The sequence below is a fragment of the Halichoerus grypus genome, chromosome 8 (genome assembly GCF_964656455.1).
Source record: "Halichoerus grypus chromosome 8, mHalGry1.hap1.1, whole genome shotgun sequence".
In the NCBI taxonomy this organism is placed as follows: Eukaryota; Metazoa; Chordata; class Mammalia; order Carnivora; family Phocidae; genus Halichoerus; species Halichoerus grypus.
The window spans coordinates 66,943,194-66,965,645 of record NC_135719.1 but is presented as its reverse complement, the minus strand read 5'-3'; the positions used below and the strand labels follow the sequence as shown (position 1 = coordinate 66,965,645).

General features: G+C 39.1%; 2 pseudogenes; both read right to left on the bottom strand.

Annotated features, from left to right (window-relative positions):
• Positions 1-4,739: 4,739 nt before the first annotated feature.
• LOC144382760 (52 kDa repressor of the inhibitor of the protein kinase pseudogene) lies at positions 4,740-5,738 on the bottom strand (annotated as a pseudogene).
• A 7-nt stretch (positions 5,739-5,745) lies between these two features.
• LOC144382869 (52 kDa repressor of the inhibitor of the protein kinase pseudogene) lies at positions 5,746-16,173 on the bottom strand (annotated as a pseudogene).
• Between the last annotated feature and the right edge of the window lie 6,279 nt (positions 16,174-22,452).

Sequence of the window (22,452 nt, the reverse complement as noted above, 5' to 3'; positions counted from 1 at the left end):
AAGTCCCCCTTGAACATTTTGTCTGAAATGGTAAGTAAGGAAAAAGTCAGGCTGCCATCTGGAAGTGAGACTCTGTTGCAAGTTCTTTCAAAGCAATGCAGATATGGGATATTTAAACTAAAATTCTAGGAAGTTTTTTATGCAGCAAGTTTTGGTCCAAAGCATTTGGGGAGGGTAGTTTGGAAACATCATAGCACATTTACACATCAATCTAAATAATAAAATGTGGAGAATAGTCTTGCTATATATTACTTTCCCTCAGTTCAGAAGACTTTCCTAGGGGTGCCTAGGTGGCTCAGTCATTTGAATGTCTGACTCTTGGTTTCAGCTCAGGTCATGATCTTGGGGTCGTGGGATGGAGCCCCACATTGGGCTCCCCATTCAGTGGGAGTCTGCTTGAGGTCTCTCTCTCCTTCTGCCCCTTCTCCCCCTCCCCCACTCGCATTTTCTCTCTCTCAAATAAATAAATAAATCTTAACCAAAAAAAAAAAAAAAAGACTCTTCCTAGTCCCAGGTTTTTCTCATAAAAATGATTACTGCTTGGGGCACCTGGGTGGCTCAGTCAGTTGGGTGACCCAATTCTTGATTTCAGCCCAGGGCCTGATCTCAGAGTTGTGAGTTTGAGCCCTGCAATGGGCTTTGCACTGGAAGTGGAGCCTACTTAATTAAAAAAAAAAAAAAAATGGGGCACCTAGGTGGCTCAGTCGGTTGAGCATTTGACTTGATTTCAGCTCAGGTTGTGATCTTGGGGTTATGGGATCGAGCGCCTGGTCGGGCTCCACACTCAGCAGGGAATCTGCTTGCGATTCTCTCTCTCTCCCTCCCCCCCTGCTTCCCGCCCCCACTGCCCCGCCCCCCCCCCCCAACCACTCGTGTTCTCTCTCTAAAATAAATGGATAAGGACCCCTGGCTGGCTCAGTTGTTAAGCGTCTGCCTTCGGCTCAGGTCATGATCCCAGGGTCTTGGGATCGAGCCCTGCATTGGGCTCCTTGCTCGGTGGGGAGCCTGTTTCTCCCTCTGCCCTGCTGCTCTCCCTGCTTGTGTTCTCTCTCTCTCTGTCAAATAAATAAATAAAATCTTTAAAAAAAATCAGCAGCATTTTTATGTTTCAACTACAAGTTCAAAAATATCATAGGTAAAATTATGACAATTGCAAATCAAAACAGCAATAACAGCAAACCCTAACAGGAAATATGTAGGATCTAGATGAAGAAAAATCTAAAACTTAGTGGAGGATATAAAAAGTCTTGATCAGAAGATTCTATACTATAAATATATCTATTTCTCCTGCATTGATCTATGGATTCAATGAAATCCCAATAAAAACTATAACTGCATTTTTGGGGGGAACTTGATTTTTGGCTCAACTAGAAGAGTAATTGCATGAAATTGATCAGCAAAAAAACAAAACAAAAAAAAAAAAAACACAAGGGAAGACTTAACTCTGGTAGCCACTCTCCAAGGTGGGCTCTCATGATCTCCACCTTCTGGTTTTAACACCCTTCTGTTGCCCCTCCCACACTGTACCAGGGTAAGGTTGACAGATGAAATATAGAATGGCCAATTAAATTTGAATTTCAGACAAAGATTGCATATTTTTAGTATAAGTGTATCTTTAGTGTTGCATGGGACATAGTTATAATAAAAAGTTTTGTTGTTTATCTGAAAATCAAGTTTAACTGGGAATACTGATTTTTTTTTTTATTTGTTAAATCTGAAACCCTATTAAACCAGTGTTGGTCTGACCAGTAGCTTATGACAAAACTAATGGTATGTCATTTTCAGGATTAGGTTATAGGGGCACCTGGGTGGCTCAGTCAGTTAAGCATCTGCCTTCAGTTCAGGTCATGATCCCAGGGTCCTGGGATGGAACCTCATGTCCAGCTCCCTGCTCAGTGGGGAGTCTGCTTGTCCCTCTCCCTCTGCCCCTGCCTCCGCTTATGTGCTCGCTCTCTCTCTCTCAAATAAATAAATAAATAAGTTCTTTTTTAAAAAAAGATTAGGTTATAAAAAACTGTGGCTTCTGTCTTGGATATCCTCCCACTCCCCAGTCTCTCCTCTGGAGGAAGCAAGCTGCCATGTTGTGAGCAGCCCTGTGGAGAGACCTACATGGCAAGGAACTAAAACCTCTGGCCAACATCAAGTGAGGAACTGATACTTGTCAACAATGTGAGTGAGCTTAGAAGTGAATTCTTTAACCCCAGTTAAGCCTTGAAATGACTGCAGCCCCAGCCAATACCTCCACAGCAACCTGGTGAGAGACAGCCAGAACTATCTACCTACCCTTCTCCCAGATTCCTGGCCCTTAGAAATTGGGTGAGATAATGAATGTTGTTTTAAGATGCTACATTTTGGGGTAATTTGCTATGCAACAATAGGTAACCACTACACTGACCCAGTTAGATATTTAATCATAAAGTTACAATGATGAAAACAGTTTGGTATATATTATGCAGAAATCTGCACTTACATGGAATCGTATTGAGAGTCTAAAAATTGAAAATGTAATGAGAATTTTGTGTATGATGCAGGCATCATTCCAAATCAATGTGAAAAATAAGAAGTAAGTAAATGACATTGGGATAATTGCCTAGCCATTTAGAACCTTGCTTTACTTCAAATTCCACTTCTTCATTGCTGGCATATAGGGAAGTGATTGGCTTTTGTATATAAATCTCGTATCCGCATACTTGCTATATAATTGCTTGACAGTTCCAGGAGTTTTTCTGTTGATTCTTTCAGATTTTCTACATAGCAATCACTTTGTGAACAGATACAGTTTTATTTCTTCCTTCCCAATTTGTTTACGTTCTTTTTCCTTTTCTTGCCTTAGTACATTAGCAAGGACTTCCAGAGTGGTGTTGAAAAGGAGTAGTGAAAAGGGACATCCTTGCCTTGTTCCTGATCTTAGTGAGAAAGCTTCTAGTTCTCACCATTAAGTATGATGTTAGTTGTAGGTTTCAGTAGATGTTCTTTATCGAGTTGAGGAAGCTTTCCTCTATTCCTAGTTCTCTGATAGATTTTATCAGGAATGGGTGTGGGATTTGCCAAATGCTTTTTCTGCATCTATTGATATGATCATGTGATTTTCTTTAGCCTGTTGATGTGATGGATTACATAACTGATTTTCAAATGTTGAACCAACCTTGCATACCTGGGGTAAATCGCATTTGGTCATGGCAGATAATTCTCTTTATACATTATTTGATTTGACTTACTAATATTTTGTTAAATATTTTTACAGCTATATTCATGAGAGTCTGTCTATAATTTCCTTTTCTTGTAATGTCTTTGATTTTGGTATTGGGGTAATTCTGGCCTCACAGAATCAGTTAGGAACTATTCTCTCTGCTTCTGTTTTCAGGATGAGATTATGGAGAATTGGTATAATTTCTGCCTTAAATGTTTGGTAGGATTCACCAGTGAACCCATCTGGGCATAATGTTTTTTTAAAACAAATTTGAAAAAAGAACAAACCCACATTTCACTGAAATAAGATGAAATGAAAATTCACTTACTATTTAGATTTAAGTAAATTTGATTTTCCTCACTAAAAATAATGGTCATATTTTCTATATTAATCCTAGATAAACCACAAAACCCTTATTTTTGTAAGTTTTCCAGGTCAAGATGAGGAAGTAGATACAGTCACAGAAAAAGACAGAAGAAAATAGATCAATTCTCAGAATCCATGGTCTCTGATTTCAGTTTGATCATGAGACAGAAGTGTTTAATATATACCTGATTAAAAGGTTAAGACTCAGGCGGGTGTAGCTTAACAAAGTAATAAATAGCAACAACCAGATATGGAACAAGAATGGCAGGCTCTCCCATCTGAACTTCAACTGTAACGTGTTCCTCTAAGTTCACACGATAAAGAGGAAACCTGTACTGACACCCTTGTTTAATGAGCTCACAGTTTCTCTCTCTCTCTGATACTTCCATTAACTGTATGCTACAAATATTTAACAATATACTTAAAACCCCAACTAGTCAAAGGTCAGTTGTGAGATTCATTGTAACACTTTATAAAATCTATTCTTTCCTCTTACACCTCCTCAAAATTTATTCCTTCAAAGAAGTGATAACTCAATACAGTTGGATCCACAGTGATAATAAATGCCATATCCAAAATGACGTTTTGCATTTCTAGAGTGCCAGAACCAGAGATCATGCAGAAATGAAACTTCGTACTTGCAGTACTATCTTCTGGAAGAACAGATAAGTCTTCAAGGCGTGAGCAATAAAACAGTGGTTGTCTACACAGATAGATTATCAATGGCTAATGTATTCAATAAGAGGCATATGGGCAAAGATATTCAGTGACTGTGATTAAGTGGCCTACATATACCTTACAGTTTTTCCACCAAATATTAAATATAGGAGAAATTTTTTTTTTTTTTTTTTTTAAGATTTTACTTATTGGGCACCTGGGTGGCTCGGTTGGTTGAATGTCTGCCTTCGGCTCGGGTCATGATCCCAGAGTCCTGGGATGGAGCCGCATGTTGGGCTCCCTGCTCAGCGGGGAGTCTGCTTCTCCCTCTGCCTCTGCCCCATCTCCCCGCTCATGTTCTCTCTCTCTCTCTCAAATAAATAAATAAAAATCTTTAAAAAAATTTTTTTTACTTATTTGAGAGAGAGAGAGAGCACAAGCAGGGAGGGGGAGGGGCAGAGGCAGAGGCAGACTCCCCACTGAGCAGGGAACTGACAAGGGTATCAACCTATTTTTTAACATTCTCTTAGGTACTTTTTATGGTTTATTAATTACCTGTAGGAAGCACTGACTTGTTTGTGTAGAGTTCGATAATGTGTATCTACCATTAAATCCAGATCATGTTTTATATAAGAGTTTATGTTCAGCAAAGTCAAGTTACTTGACCTGCATTCTGTCAAAGTCTTCCTCAGGAATGCTTTTGAGATGCTTTTGAGCATTTTCACAGCAGTCATTCTCAAACTTCATCACAGGAAGAATACATAAGACTTTCAGCAATGCATAAGCATTAGGGAAAATTTGGGGTCAGGCAGATGTAGGGCTTCCTAAGTAGTGGATGGGAACTCTACCTCTTTCCTTCTGTTTTTCTACTTGATTTTCTACCAGTGAAGCTGCACTGAGAGTGTATCAGGATTGGCTAAGTTACTTCTGTACAAGTCAGCATGGTGTTTCTCTGATATGTTGAATTTGAGCTGTCCCATGACAGACAATACCCGAGATCAGCATTTACAAGATTTGGGGTATTGTTCTGAGAATGTATCTTTAAGTTCCTGAGTAATGTCTTCCACTGTTGGAACATTTAGGGATCCTTTATAGTAATTCTCAGAGGTTAGTTGAGATTCCAGGTTACCTTGCTGACCTCTGTGGAATTTCTCAGGGAGTTTTATTTGAGTATCAAGTTGGTTATCAAATTTATGGCTTCCTCATAGCAAAATCCATGGTAAGTTTTAATGTTTTCCATCACCTCATTAGTGAATGCAACACTGCAGTCAAGCTGCTAGCTGCAAAGAAAACATCCAAGATGTGTCCTGCGGGGAATTTTGTCCAAGGGCTCTTATAAAAGATAGGACTTTTTTGTAAAGGTTAAGATAGGATATTTTTAAGAACAACAATGACAAAAATAAAAATCTGTTGATAGCACGGCGGAGGGACAGATTCTTAGCCAGCCACAGTTATTCCATCTAATATTTGTGTCTCTACTTATACCATCTAAACATAAAATAAGTGCTTGCAGGAAATCTATTAAAATTTCTCAGGACCTCTCCACCAGAATTTATCCCACATGTCAGCAATGCTTGAAAGTTATCAGGAGCTTAGAGAGTTCTTGGGATTTCATCAGCCTCAGGCCCATCCAGAAGTAGGTTTTCTTTATATAACAATTAAAACTTCAAATAAAGATTTTAGGTATTGTTTTCCTTCTCTTCAAGGGTTAAAGGTACAATGTCTTCATCCAGTTCTTTACCTCCTGCTTTGGGGTTCTAAGCATCGCTGTCATTTGTCTCTTTATTGTTATATTCCTGGACAGAAGTTTTTGTCAATTTTTTTTCTTGTTTGTTTTGTTTTTATGTTTCAGTGTCCTGATTTCATCTTCACTCAATTCTTTTATTTGTTGTCTGTGTCTATTATGCAGATTGTTCAAATGACTTGTCAGATAAAAATTTGTCCTGTAAGGACAAGTTCTACAGATTGCAGGGGTCTCAAAGTGTTTGGCGCATAACCAATAATGTTGTCTCTTCTAAGTTTTATCTTTTAAGTCTGCTCTTCTTTAATTCTTCACTTACTGATGCATTTAGCCAGGCTCCCCTGGGGAAACTGAAGAAGACCAGGTCTGGCTCTTCCTTGTGCACGTGGGCGCTGTGAAGGAGTTAGGGGTCCTTTCCCTGCAGTCCCACCTCTCCCATTCCTATCTTCTCAGGGCAGCCTACCATCAGTAGGGTTGGGGAGGAGAGCCAGCCCAGCACCTTCAACTTAGAATTCTATGTCTAACTATTGATTAAACAGGAGAGTAGAAAAAAAAGACCTTTTTTGACATGCAAATATTAAAAAATAAAGTTTACCTCCCTTGCATCCTGGTGTAGTCAGGCTGCTAAATTGGCCCCCCAATGATCCTGCTTGAGTGTGGGCTGGCCCTGGTGGCTTGCTTCTAATGAATGCAATAAGGCAAAAGTGATGGATATCACTTTCAAGATTAGGTTACAAAAGACTGACTTGGTCTTGCTTGCCGTCTTTCTTGTTCTCTTGCTTCCTTGTTCTGATGAAGTCAACTATCTTCTTATGAGTCACGCCATGAAAAAGTCAATGTTCTGAGGACCCCAGTCCAACAGGAAACACTTTAAGTCTATTACCAAAAAGAATAACCACAATGTCCCCCAGTAGTAATCCCCTGGTATGTCTTCTAAGAAAGGAAGCAGAAAGAACACCACAGGGATAATTATATTTCTAATCCAGGGGTTTTCAGCTGGGGGCAGTTTTATCCCCAGAGGACATTTAGCAACATCTGGAGACATTTTTGATTGTCATAACTTGAGGTGGGGGGGAGCACTACTGGCATCTAGTGGGCAGAGACCAGGGATGCTACTAACCATCCTACAGTGCAGAGGACAGCCCCACAATGAAGATTTATGTCAAATGTGCCATCTGAATGTCAATAGTGCCGAAGTTGTAAGAAATCTTGTTCTAACCTAATAGTTTGATTCTTCAACTTGCAGTTGATGTCCCACCTATGGGTAGTTTGCCTATATACTTATTGTTTGTTAAGGCTGGCAAAGTGTAGAATATTGCTGGATAACAACTAGTTGCAAGGATTTAACCATGGGAGGCTAATAAGGGTACTGGGCATGAGACCTGTCAGCTACAGCAAGTGAGTGCAAGAATGAATCCATAATTTCAGGAAGCAATATCGTCTTTTTTTTTTTTTTTTTTTTAGCAATGTCATCTTTTAATGGCTTCCTTCCTGTGATATTATGAATTATAATAAGAAATATATATTTGGTCTTTGTCCTGTTCCTAAGACAAAACTTCTAAAACCCGAGGAATTTGTTAAGTGGTGAGAGAGATAAAGGTGCTTCTTGTTATGTTAATGAGATGGCTTTTGGCATGCCCCTGGGTCACCCAAGAATGGGGTCATACTTCCTGGGAGATGAGAGGGGCTGGCGGTTGAATTGATCTCCAAAGGCTGATGATTTAATCAATCATGCCCATATAATGAAGTCTCCATAAAAACCTAGAAATGGACAGAATTTGGACAGCTTCCAGGTTGGTGAACATGAGGAGGTTCTGGAGAGGAGCACACACAGGCTGGGCATGGAAGCTCCGTGTCCCTTGCCATATACCTTGCCCTAAACATCTCTTCCATCTGGATGTTTGTCTGTATCCTTTATCATATCCTTTTATAATAAACTGGTAAATGTATGTAAACGTTTCCTTGAGTTCTGTGAGCCACTCTAGCTAGTAAGTTGAATCTGAAAGGGTAGAGGTCAGGAGAACCTTTGATTTATAGCCAGTTGCTAAGAAGAAGCACAGCTAACAACCCACACTTGTGACTGGCATCTGAAATCGAGCGAGTGGATCTTTGGAACCTCCAATCTATAGCTGGTTGGGCCGAAGCATGGGCGTTAACCTGAGCTTGTAATTGGCTTCGGAAGTGGAGGTGGTCTTTTGTGATTGAGCCCTGTCCCTTTGGAATCCGATGCTTTCTCCAGGTAGATTGTTCAGAATTGAGTTGAACTGTAGAACAGCTACCTGGTGTCCTGAGCATTGCTTGGTGGTGTGGGGGGGGAACCTCCTCCATATACATGCTGGCATTAGTCTTAGAACCATTTTACTCCCCTAGAAAAAGTCCTTGCATCTATGTCCCAGAAACTCTAGGAGTATTCCCAAGGAATTTTTAGCTTCTCTTATAAATGCTTGTTCTATGTTGGTGGCTTGAGATTGTACCCTTACCTTATACCTGGTTTTTGTCTCTTCTGTGCCAGACTTGATTTATTTGTGCCTCAGAGTAATGCTTTCATGTTGGCTTCAACCTAAACTCTGTACCTCTTAGGACAATCTTGACACAGTACCATATCCAACACAATCTCTAGGGCCTTGCTTGTTCGGAGTGGGGTGGGGAGTTTAAACACTTATAACCAAATTTTTAGCAAATTGTTAATCCATGTATCTCTAAAGTTCAGCATTAGTGAATATCTAGTAGGTTAGATTTTATAATAATTTACCTGCAACTAGAGCATAGACTATATTACTTAAAGTTAGAAAGATTTTCTAGTATTGACTAGCTACGTAAATTTTGTTTTAGTATTACATACAAGGTGTCTGCAACCATAGCTCAGTTCAGCATTCAGCATTCTACACAGAAACTGGTTTGGCCAGTTGGACTAAATTAGCTGATCCTAATTGTTTACTATTTTCAACCAGATAAATGTTTAATGATTAGTTGGTAACTAGTCCTAGATTTGTTTTATCAACCAGCCATAAAGCCATTGTCCTAGGACAATCCAAACTGATTGGCAACTATGTTTCAAAAGATATTACAAGTGTCTTTAGATTTATGACTTACAAGCATAAATTGTTTTTTAAAAAGCATAAATATTTTCAATTGAGTGTGTTAACTGCAGTTTTCTGAGATTTTTAGCCTTCCACCTGTGATCTTAAGAGTTTTTTTAGTCATCCTCTGTTCTAGTTATCTATTGTTGCATAATAAACCACCTCCAAATCTAGCAACATGGGAAACAGCAGTTTTACTATCCTCAAAGAATTCTGATAGGGCATGGTGGGGATGTTTTTGTCTCTGTTCCACTCTGTCCAGGGCCTCAGCCAGGATGACTCAGTGTTGAGTGGTGACTTGAACAGCTGGGAACTGGAATCATCAGGAGACTTCTTCACTCACATGCCAGCACCTGGGCTAGGATGACATAAAGGCTGGGCTCAGCCGGGGCTGTTGACCAGATCACTTACCTAGGGCCAATCTCTCTCTCTGGCTTGGGCTTCTTACAGGGTGGTGACTAAGTTCCAAGAAGGAACTTTGAGAGTGAGTGTTCCAGGAGACCCAGGTGGAAGCTGTAAGGCCTTTTATGACCTACTTTCAGAAGTCACATGGCATTTCTTCCATATTCTATTGCAGAGATCAGTGAACTGTGACCTCCTGCCAAATCCAGCCTGCCACCTGTCCTTGTAAATAAAGTGTTATTGGAACATAGCCATGTCCATTTGTTTGCATTTCGTCTATGGCTGTTTTTATGCTATGATGCAGTTGAGTAGTTGCAACAGAGACCGTAGTCTGCAAAGCCTAAGATATTAACTATCTGGCCCTTTACAGAAATGGTTCGCTGAGCCCTGCTCTGTCAGCTAAAGCAATCACAGCCTCTTAGTGTCAATGGGAAGCCCACTCTTGGTGGGAGATAAGTCAAAGAAAGTACAGCCTTTTTGGAAAATTACCATAGCACCTGTTTACCTCTCAGATTTTTAAAAAGATTTTATTTATTTATTTGAGAGCAGAGAGGAAGAGCCCAGAGGGAGAGAGGCAGGAGCAGACTCCCCAAGGACCAGGGAACCCAATGCGGGACTCGATCCCAGGACCCTGAGATCACGACCTGAGCTGAATGCAGATGCCCGACTGACTGAGCCACCCAGGTGCCCACCTCTCAGATTTTTTTATGTGTATTTTTAGAAATACTTTTATTCAGTAGTTGATGCGGGGGAATTAAGAGGAAGAGAATGTAACTTCCAACAAGTCATACATTTATTGCAAGAACTGAATATTAATAAAGATTTTTTTTGGTAAATTATATAGACATTTTGTCATAAGAGAAAAGTATGATGAAAATAGTGTATTCCAGGGGTGCCTGGGTGGCTCAGTCATTAAGCATCTGCCTTCGGCTCAGGTCATGATCCCAGGGTCCTGGGATCAAGCCCCTCATCGGGCTCCCTCCTCCCCAGGAAGCCTGCTTCTCCCACTCCCACTCCCCCTGCTTGTGTTCCCTCTCTCACTGTCAAATAAATAAATAAAATCTTTAAAAAATAAAAAAATAAATAAATTTAAAAAAAGAAAATAGTGTATTCCAAAGGCTGGCTTTGATTTATCCTATTTTAGATGATTAAACCTTAAATAACCCCCATTTTTTCTTTTTTTGTGTTAAATATACATAACATAAAATTTGTCATTTTAACCATATTTAGGTGTATAGTTCAGTGGCGTTAAACACAGTTGACCTTTGAACAACATAGGTTTGAATTGCGTGTGTCCAATTATACTCACAATAATTACAGTACAGAACTATAGATTTATTTTCTCTTATGATTTTTTAGAATTTTTTATTTAAATTCCATTTAATTAACATACACTGTATTATTAGTTTCAGAGGTTACCTCTTAGGTTTTAATCTTTGTTTGGTTTTTAATTTTGTAAACTACTTAAAATAGCTCTTCTCACTATGCGAATGAGTGCTGAAATTCTGTGAGAATAAGTTAAAAAGTGGGAGTCAGCCATGTTATTTCAAGTTTTATTCTTTTGAAATTTTCCTATGTCAGCTCCTGTGGGTAAATATTTTGCTGGTAATTTTTTCAAAGAAAGGATAGCTGATTTAACCCATGTTCACAGAGTTAATGCAAGGATAAAGAAGACTTTTAGTTCTTTAAAAAAAAATAAAGAAGAGAGAGAGAGAGAGAGATGGTAAACAGTTGTCCGAACAGTTAAGCTTCACTTGGTCAATGAGTTTCAGGTTTTAGAAATCACTACTTACTTATTTATGAAAAAATTTTTATTTAAATATGCTCTATTGGTACCATTTTAATTAACTCTGATTTCCTCATCTATGGAATGAAGGGGTTGGGTAGTCAGTGGTTCTCAACCCTGGCTGCATATTCAAATCATGGGGCCCAGGTCCTTATCTTAGATAAGTAAATCAGAATGTCTGGAGGTCAGGCCCCCATAGGTTTTAAAAGCTCCTCCGGTTATTTTCATATATAGCCAGGGCAGAGAAATAGGTGGTTGGGTGACTGTGGCCTCCTTTACAGATGGTAATATTTTCTTGTTCTGTGCTTGTAAAGGGAATATGGAAATGGAAAGTTTCCCCATATTTTTTGCTTATGCTAATTGAGAAAATTATTTGGAATGAAAGTTGTACATTTTAATATGATAACTGGCATGATTTAATATCTCACAGTCATTTGGACTTGCTGATTTGGCATGAACCTAAGTCAAATAGATTTTCACCTATCTTTGACAGACCAATTATCTGTCATTTCACACTACCCATTTACTGAAGCCGACTTTCTATTTGTTTGTTAATGAACATGCTACTATGATACATCTTTTCAGAATGATATGGACACACATCTGCAAGTATATATTAACAATGTTTCTCAAACTTAAGTGTGCACATGAATCACTTAGGGAATCTTGTTAAAATGTAGATTCTGATTCAATAATTTTGGGGTGAGACTCTGACTTAAGAATCTGCATTTCTAACAAGCTCCCAAATGATACCCATGCTACCCATCTATCATCCATATGCTACCCCTTGAATAGCAAGGTATTAAGATATCCATCCAGACTGGCTAATTGAACTCAGAACCGCAAATTCAATCTCAGAACTGATTAAGAAAAAGAATGAGGTCACAGGGAAAAGGGAAAGGGTGCTAGAGTCACTTTAAAATTCATTATAGTATGCGTAATGGCACCTCTTTTTTATTTTTGAAAGAAATAGCCCGCTGAGAAAATTATAGAACTCTGTTGCTGGTTCTTTCTTCAGGTTTTACCAATAATTATTTTCTTCGGCTGTATGATATCTGCCCTCTACGATATAGACCTCATGCAGTGGCTAATCCTGCAGGTATATTTAGCAGCCGAGAGCTCATTTCATTAGGACAGTATAGTGTAGTGGTGATGCATTGAACTGGGTCTTGGAAGACCTGGGTTCTTGTCTTTATCACCTTTTGACCGTGTGATCTTGAACAGGTCAGTTAATCTCCTTGAGCCTCAATCTTGTCTTTAAATCTGAGCTAATAATTCCTGCCATATTGAGGTATTAAGAGGGACAAATGGTTGTGCTTTGTAAATTACAAAGTAATTTATACATGTAAGTTATTATTGTCCATAGAATATTCTTTTTTAATTTCTTTTTTTATTGAGGTATAATTCACATACATTGTATTAGTTTCAGGTGTACAACATAATAATTCAATATTTGTATATATTGTGAAAGATCACCACAATAAGTCTAGTTAACATCCGTCCACTATACATAGTTACAGAATTTTTTTTTCTTGTGATGAAAACTTTTAGGCTGTATTCTCTTAGCAACTTTCAAATATGCAATACAGTATTATTAACTCTAGTTGCCATGTTGTACATAATATTCCCATGACTTATTTATTTTCTAATTGGCAGTTTGTACCTTCACTCCCTCCTCCCATTTCTGGCAACCACCACTGTTCTCTGTATCTTCCATAGAGTGTTCTTGACTATAGACCCACATGGATTCTGTTAACTTTCAACTATCTTTTCTAGTAGAAGGAGCATTAATAAGAATTATATGGTATAAGGCACCAGGAGTTTTCTCTGTCTCCTGGGTTCCAAGAATAAAAAGATGGAGTTTTAAGAGAGTTATGGAAGAAACTCTGAAAAAAAGAATCCTAGGGGGAAATGGTGGTGAATTCAGACTGTTACTCATCATCCTAGATACTTAACCACTGTCTTCTTTTCAATTCCTTAGCTGGTGTTGGGTATTATTAGAGATGTGGATGGGAAGGCCTATCCAACTGATTGTGATTGAAAGCCATTTTTTATAATAAAAAAAAGAAAGTAAATAGGTTTCTCTGATTCTTTCAATGGACTTAATTTAGAGAAATCGTTAACACCATGTGTTTCCCTCACTCTCTAGAATGCTTGCTGCAGACCGATAATTTCCTATCATAATTTTACATCAAAGAGGCTTGGATTTCATTACAATAGGGGAATAAAACTATTAATTTAGAAAAACTAATTCAGCCTCTGTGGTTAGATTAAAAAGTCTATATGATTAGATAGCTAAATTCATAAATGACCTCAGGGTGAATATCTGCAAGTAGAAAATTGAGTTAATTTTATATGTTAATAGCAATGAAGCAGTTTTCCCTAAGCAAGTAGCCATCTCTGTGCTGGGGAACCTTAGGTAGGACCTGGGAAGGAACCCTGTGTAAAAATTCCAAGGGGATTGACTGAAGCCAAAGCAAAACTAGTGCCCGTTCCGTACCAGTGTATAGTTTTAGGGATTAATTTAAGTAGAAAGGAGAATATATTTTTACTGTATTTATTTTGCCCTGGCCACAGTTCTGGGGCCTTTAACAGCTTCGTCAAGTGCCCAAACCGCTTACTTCTTTCATTGAGACTTTTAGAGTGTTAGGCTGGTGTCTGCTAATCTTGAATAAATTTGGTGACCTTAGTGTACCTGATCACATCCCTGAATACTCAGAGTTGTTTTCCTTCCTCAGCTGAAGAAGATACAGAGGAAGAATACTCCTTGACGACCTTTGTGATGGTTAATTCTGTGTGTCAACTTGGCTAGGCTATGGTGCTCTGCTGTTTGGTCAAACACCAATCTAGCTGTTGCTGTGAAGATATTCTTTAGATGTGATTAACATTTAAATCAGTAGACTTTTTTTTTTAAGATTTTATTTATTTATTTATTTATTAGGGAGCGAGCGAGAGAGAAACAGCATGAGAGGGGAGAGGGTCAGAGGGAGAAGCAGGCTCCCCGCTGAGCTGGGAGCCCGACGTGGGTCTCGATCCCAGGACTCCGGGATCACGACCCGAGCTGAAGGCAGTTGCCCAACCAACTGAGCCACCCAGCACCCCTAAATCAGTAGACTTTGAGAAAAGCAGTTTACCTTCCGTAATGTGGGTGGGCCTCATCCAATCAATCTTTGAAAACAAAGACTGAGGTTTCTGAAGGAGAAGGAATTCTCCTCAAGACAGCAACATAGACACTCAACCTGTTTCCAGCCTGCCCACCTGCCCTACAGATTTCAGACTTGCCAGCCCCCACATAGCATGAGCCAACTCCTTAAAATCAATCTCATTCTCTCCTGTCTCTCTCTCTCTCGATATATATATATATATATATATAAAATTATATGTATATATCTCCCATTGGTTCTGTTTCTCTGGAGAACCCTAATACAACCTTTTTAATAAGAATGTTATTCCTAGTGAAATAAGTCAGACAGAAAAAGACAAATACTGTATGATCTCACTTATATGAGGAATCTAAAATAAAGGAACTCATAGAAACAGAGAACAGATTGCTGGTTTGCTAGAGGCAGAGAATGGTTGGGGATGGGGGCCATGTAATGAGTGAAGGTGGTCAAAAGGCACAAACTTCCAGTTATAAGTTCTGGGGATGTCATGTGTACAGCATGGTGACTATAGTTAACAACACTGTGTTGTATATTTGAAAGTTGCTAAGAGAGTAGATCTGAAAAGTTTTAATCGCAAGAAAAAAAATTTTGTAACTATGTGAGGTGATGGATGTTAACTAAACTTATTGTGATAATCATTTTGCAATATATACATATATCAAATCATTATGTTGTACACCTTAAATTAATACAATGTTATATGTCAATTATATCTCAATAAAATGCAGGGGTGGGAAGGAACGTTATTCATCTACTTTTAGCAATTTTTTTCTTTGAAACTAGGATTGAGTTTTTAATTTACATCAATTACTTGCATTTATTTGCAAACATTTCTTCATGGGTTCATGGCATTTACCCATGGGTTCATGGGTAATAGCTCTAACAGATTTCTGTTGTGCAGCTTCTTTTTTTAAACAGAACTTTATCATTCAGGGGTGCCTGGTGGCTCAGTTGGTTAGGTGTCCGACTCTTGATTTCAGCTCAGGTCATGATCTCAGGGTCATGAGATCCAGCCCTGCATGGGCACCCCTCCTCCTTGCTTACATTCTCTCTCTAAAATAAATAAATAAAGATTTTTTTTTTAAAAAAAGAACTTTATTGGGCACCTGGGTGGCTCAGTTGGTTAAGCAACTGCCTTCGGCCCAGGTCATGATCCCGGAGTCCTGGGATCGAGTCCCACATTGGGCTCCCTGCTTAGCCGGGAGTCTGCTTCTCCCTCTGACCCTCCCCCATCTTGTGGTCTCTCTCTCTCTCAAATAAATAAATAAAATCTTTAAAGAAAAATAACTAAAAAAATAAAAAAGAACTTTATCATTCGTCTTTTCCAGAAAATAACATTTCAAAATTACATTTAATAGAAAGTAAAGTTAAAATATAAATACAAAGTGATTTCTTCATACTTCTCTATCACAATTTTTTTCAGATGGAGCTTTTAAAAATATTCTAAGTCTTTAGGATGTCTATTAGATACTGTCCATTTCCTTTATGTCAAAATATACTTAGTTATAGATGGTGGATTATGGGAGGGGAAGAAGTGTATTTGCATGAATTTAAGAAACCAAAGAGTACAAGATTGTTAGTAAGAATGACAGCAGAGTACAAATGCTCATTTGTAAGGGAGAAAGTAGTGCTATTAATACTGATAAATTAACAATCTTCTTAGAATTTCTCATGATAAGCTGGTAGTGTGTAGAATACATGGCTACCTTAAATTCCCTTCTAATGTCTCTCATTGCCTGAAGCCTCAGTGGCGTCCCACTGGAAGAGCAACTTTCCAAGACCGTCATGAACGCATTCTTCCCTAGGGCTTGTGTGGCAAGTAGGTGCTTCTTTGGGTCTTGGTGATAGAAACACATATAAATGTGATTAGTGTTTAAAGAATAAAAAGGAACTCATCCAGTTCCTAAGGGGGAGAAAAAGTTCAGAAAAATCAGCAACATTTTTTTGAGTACCCATCAAACACAAAAGACCTTACTCAGGCTTTTGGGTGTGGTCCCTCCCCCAGAAGAGTAGAAAACATACCTTATATCTTCAAAGAAATTGCGGAGGGGCTGATTTTTAAAAAGCAGAAGATACACTTACCATTTAAAAAGCTCCCAGAGGGAGATGCTTGGGTGGCTTTTGGTTTCCACTCAGGTCTAGATCTTGGGGTTGAGGAACTGAGCCTCACTTTGGGCTCTGCGCTGAGTGTGGAGCCTGTTTGGGATTCTCTCTCTCCCTCTCCCGCTGCCCCTCACCCCCTCCTGCATTCTATTCGCCTCTAAATAAATAAATAAATAAATAAATAAATAAATAACTAGCTAGCTAGCTAGCTAGCTAGCTAGCTGGCTGGCTAGCTAGCTCCCAGAGGGACTTAGATCCTACATTCAGCCTATGGCAGAAGTTTTCCCCATTACCATAATTTCTTAGGAATCCTTTTGTCCTCAGAGGAGGGACAGACAATACTAGTAACCCACAGCACCTGTGACAACTATGTGCTCTGCACAGAACTTTTCCAGAGGTTGGTGTCTCAGAGTTCCCCTTAGCACTTGGTAGGAAAGTTGACCATTTGAGAGTAGAGAATAAAAGAAATGTGTGAAAATATTTTGATGTATATAAGTAGAGTGTATAAAAGGGAATATGATGTCCAGCCCTGTGTTTTTCCTTTCCTCTTCCTCCTGGAACTAGTTTGAGTATTTGTTATCCAATTAGTAGAATTTGCAGATCTGAATAGAAGTTTCCTTGTCTGGGGGCAACTGGGTGGCACAGTCGGTTAAGTGTCCCACTCTTGGTTTCGGCTTAGGTCTGATCTCAGGGTCTTGAGATCAAGTCCCAGGTTGGGCATGGGGCCTGTTTAAGATTCTCCTGGGGCACCTGCGTAGCTCAGTTGGTTAAGCATCTGCCTTAGGCTCAGGTCATGATTCTGGGTCCTGGGATCGAGCTCCATGTCGGGCTCCCTGCTCAGCAGTGAGTCTGCTTCTCCCTCCCCCGGCTCTTGTGCTCGCTCTCTCTCTCCCTCTCAAATAAGTAAAGTCTTCAAAAAAAAAAAAAAAAAAGATTCTCTCTCCCTCTGTCCCCACCACCCCCCTCTAAAATAAGTAAATAAATATTTTTTTAAGATTTTATTTATTTTTTGACAGAGAGAGAGATTGACAGCGAGAGAGGGAGAAGCAGGCTTCCTGCAGAGCAGGGAGCCCGATGTGGGGCTCGATCCCAGGACCCTGGGATCATGACCTGAGCCGAAGGCAGACGCTTAACGACTGAGCCACTCAGGCACCCCAGTAAATAGATCTTAAGAAAAAAAAAAGTTTCCTTGTCTGTCCAAAGGGTGATTAAAGCTGGGGATTGGAAGCTTGGCATTTCCGGAGAGGAAGAAGTGGCAGTAGCTCTTTTGCAACTTTTAGACAGTGGTGAGAATTCTGTCCCTTTGTCTTTAAGCATTATATTAACAGACTTCGACTTTTTCTTTCAGCATTTTATTCCAGAGAAAGAGAGGAGTCAGGGATGAGTCCAAAGTTTTTAACTTGAGCCACTGGAAGGATGGAGTTACCTTAATGAATTAAACAGAGGCAGACACTCAGGGAAAAGCAAGTTTTGGGGAAAAGATCAGGAGTTCAGTTTGGTATGTGTGAAAATCGAGATGCCTATTAGACATTCAAATAGAGACACTGAGGAGGCAGTTGGATCTATGAGTGTAGACAAGTCAGGGCTGGAAATAGAACTATGAAAGCCATCTACACACATGAGACTCCCAAGGGAGAAAACGTGGATAGAGTGTAAGACAAATAGCCAAGACTGAGCCCGGGAGCACGCCTGCCTTTAGAGTCAGACAGACAGGAGGAACCAGCTGAGGACATTGAGGAGTAACGGCCACGGAGGGCAGGGGCGAGGCAGGAGACTGGGGTATCTTGAAAGCCAGAGGGAGGAAATGTTTCAAGGAAGAAAAAGAAAGTGATCTACTGTTGAAAACGCTGCTGATGGGCAAGTGAGGATAATGGAGATGTGCCTTGGATTTTACATACTGGGAGACATTAGTAACGATAACAAGGGCAATTTATGTGGACAGGTGGGGATAGAGGCCCAAGTGGGTGGGTTCAGGAGAGAATGGGAGAGAAATTGTAGGCATGGGGATAGATGATTATTGTGAGGAATTTTTCAGCAGAGGGAACAGAAATAGAGCAGGAAGCTAGAGGCAAAAGTGAGGTCGAGTGCTGTTGTTGTTGTTTAAGTGGAAGCCATAATACCATATTTGTATATTAATGGAAATGTCTCATAGAGAAGGAAAAAAAAATATCAGTGTATCGGAGAGAGGGGAGAAATTGCTGGAGCAGTTCTCAGAATATCTCACAGAACCTGTGCCAAAGTTTGTTCGCATTCTATGCACAATGAATGCCAGCAACTCTGCTTATAGAAATAGTTTCTGCAGGGACAGAGTAGAAAGCTATTTGAAAGCCTCTGTCTCTGTATCCTGGAGCCCAAGGACAGGGTGTATGGACGAAAATGATGACCAATAGCTCAGCTTTGGCCCAAGGATACATATTTCTGGGCATCCACACAAATACCACCCAAACAGTGTAGGTTAGAATAAGACCTCACGAAAACAGATTTCATACCATTTGTGATCATCTGAAGGGACAAAATCAAAATTTTCCCTTTTACCTCAGAGATACTGTTTTCATAGAAAATTAAGGCTGTTTAAAAAATTATATGGGAAATTTTGCATCAGTTTTTTAAAGGTTTCAGACATTATCTTCAATGAATATGCAAATAATAAATTTCAATTTAAGTAGCACCTTGTGGTAAGCCCATGCTTTCCTATATCAAATCAGTTCATTTTTTCTCTTATTTCACCAAAGTGCTCCTTTAATCAATGTTTTCTTGGCCTACTTTGAATTAGTACACTATTACATTAGAAAATAATAAAATTGCTGTTTATGTAAAAATAGTCTATTAGTCTAATTTTTAAATAACTGAGAAAAATTTCTCCCCCAGAGATATACTTTAAAGAAATTTTAAAGAATTGATCCCCTCCTAAGCTTTCCTTACAAAGAGAAAATCAGTTCAATCAGAACTTTTCATTATTTTCCACCAATTCCCCTTACTGGCAGAAGACAGCAAATGCATACCTGGAGAGTATGGGGGTATAGCCAAGGTGGCCAATAAAATCCTAACATTCTTTTGGAGTCTCCCTTTCAAATATTAAAAAATCATATGACTTTTTCATTTCATAGTATAGTAATACTATATTTTAGAATATATTTAAACATTTTAAGTAATCATTATGGGAGAAAAAAAGAATTCTACTTGTCTCATTGGCTCAATGAAGAAGCTGCTTGTCATGGATTCTGTCCATGTCAGAACATTGGAATGAGCTGAGGGTCCGCCTACGCTAATACTGGATTCATCATCTAGCTAACTGCTCTTCTCAAGTAGTTCTTTCATAAAAAAGGGGGAAAGAAATGAGATATAGCTGGGGAATGATGTGATTAAGAGAGTTTTTTTGGTTAAAATAGAGATTTGAGCATGAACACTTTATTTCCTTTTTTAATAAGGAAAATAATCCCTATCTGAAGTTTGTTGGAGGGGTCCAATGAAATGAAGCATGTTTTGTACCCAGGATGATGCCTAGCATATTGTAGGCCCTTAATAACAGGCATTAATATTCATGTATGTTCATCACCACTTTTTTGGTAAAAAACAAGAGAGTTTGTGTTTCACATGTTACTTTGGTTTAGGTTCTTAAACTAACTTATTAAAATCAAGATTGTACCCCTATTGAGGTGTTTTGAAAATTGTTAAATAAATCAGAAGTTAACCAATTGATCAAGATTTTAGAACTTGAATAATTTTAATTTTGTAACTTCCTCAGCTTTCCTCCTTCTCCACTGGGTTCTAACTTACTTAGTCTGTCTTCACATGGGAGCCACTTTTTCCCTTAGATCATTGTCTTTTTTAAAAAGATTTTATTTTTTTATTTGACAGAGAGAGAGAGAGCACAAGCAGGCGAGCAGCAGAGGGAGAGGGAGAAGCAGGCTCTCCGCTGAGCAATGAGCCCCACACAGGACTTGATCCCAGGACCCTGGGATCATGACCCCAGCCAAAAGCAGACACTTAACCGACTGAGCCACCCGGGTGCCCTTTCATTGTTTTTTTTTAAACCATAATACAATCCTACAAACGATTGTACAAATGAATCACACAAATCATACACTGATTTGGTATATTAGTGAGCTTATTTTTATTCTTATTAGTTTTCTTAGTGTGATTTTTTTTTTCTGTAAGTCATACTTGAAGTGACCACATGACCCGGCAATTCCAACCCTATTCCCAAGGGAAATGAATATATCCACACAAAAACTTGTACACAGATGTTCATAGCAGCATGATTCATAATTGCCAAAAAAGTAGAAATGGACAAATAAAATGTGGAATATCCATACACTAGAGTTTTACTTAGCTATAAAAAGAATGAAGTACTGATATGCGCTACAAAGTGTGTGATCTTGAAAACATTTTGCTAAGTGAAAGAAGCCCATTACAAAGATCACATAGTGTATGCTTCCATTTACGTGAAATATCCAGAGTAGACAAATCTCTAGAGACAGAAAGTGGATTAGTAATGGCCTGGGGCTTGGAAGGGAAATGGGGAGTGACTGCTAATGGCTACGGGGTTTCTGTGTGGGAGGATACTTTATAGTCTATGTCTGATAATCTGATATCAGGAGTCCCTGTGGATATGTTTCTATTGAATGTTACTTGCTGAAGGGGTCTTTTCTCCTCCTGCATCTATTTTCGGATGTATGTGGGACTTTGTGAAATTTTATTTTTAGAAATAATTTGAAGCCTAGATGGATGTTATATTTCTTCAAAAGAGAATTCTGATTGCTTTTTTTCATGCATCTCAGAGTACTAGCAATCAAGTACCATCTTAATCCATTAGGAGGCTCGAGATTTTCTGAGCTACAGAAAATTTGAAGAGCTTTCTGGGCTACAGATGATGGGAAGATTTTCTGGGCTACAGATGATTGGAAGCCGGGCTGAAGACAGTGCAAGGGCTGGTTTACTTCTACTTCACCTTAATTCCTAGTGTATAACCAGTGTCATGCTGAGCCACATGGGAGTCGAGGCAAAAGAAACATCAGTAATACTGATCCTATCTTTATTTTAAAATCTGATGTTTTGTTCATCATGGATTTTTCATTATTTTATTAATCAATTTTAATAATACTGCATTGAAGTATTATTTATATGGATTAGCAAGTTTTTGGGCCCCCTGAATTTTGTGTCCAAGGTGAGTACTTCACTTACGTCACTGTACTCCCAGCCCTGGGATTTTTACATCCTAGAAATCTGAAGAGACAAAGCTGTGGGTCCCCCCACAACTTCCTATAAAATCTCATAAAGATTTTGGGGTTACTCCCTCAATTTCCTCCTTTATCATGCAATTTAGGATTAATGGTCTAAAGACTTCCACACAATCCGGGACTGGAGTGGATTAAACACAAACATTTATCTTCACTTTCCCCCTGAAACTGCCCTAAAATGATAGTTGCAGAATAACAAGATCAAAACTCACCAGGACGAAGAGAAGGGAAAAGAGAAAATAGTAAATGAGAGCTGTCCACACATTTTTGAGAGACAAGATAGCTGATGGAGGAGTGATATCTGATCCAATAGCAGGGTGCAGGAAGCAGAGCCCAAGTGTCTACAGAGATAGACAATGAAAAGTGAGCCAATTCACCCCACAGAACCCCACAGAAAATATGTTGTTCTTATTATCAGCCTCCAAGGAGAGGCAAAACAACCTGTATTCACATGTTATGGTCTATAACACACATGTGTGGGATCCCCTCAGGGATGTTGAACTCTCCCATGTACTGTCAGTCTGGTCAGGTGGGACCGAGATCTAATACAACTGGACAATATTTCAGTACACTATTTTGGGGATATATGATTAATTCAGAAACTGAGGATTAAGCTAAAAGCAACCTTACTAAGGTCATAAATCATATGACTGGGGGATGATCGGTTTAACTTCAAAAAATCCAGGGCCCCACACAGACAGTAAAATTTGGGGGGATTGCACA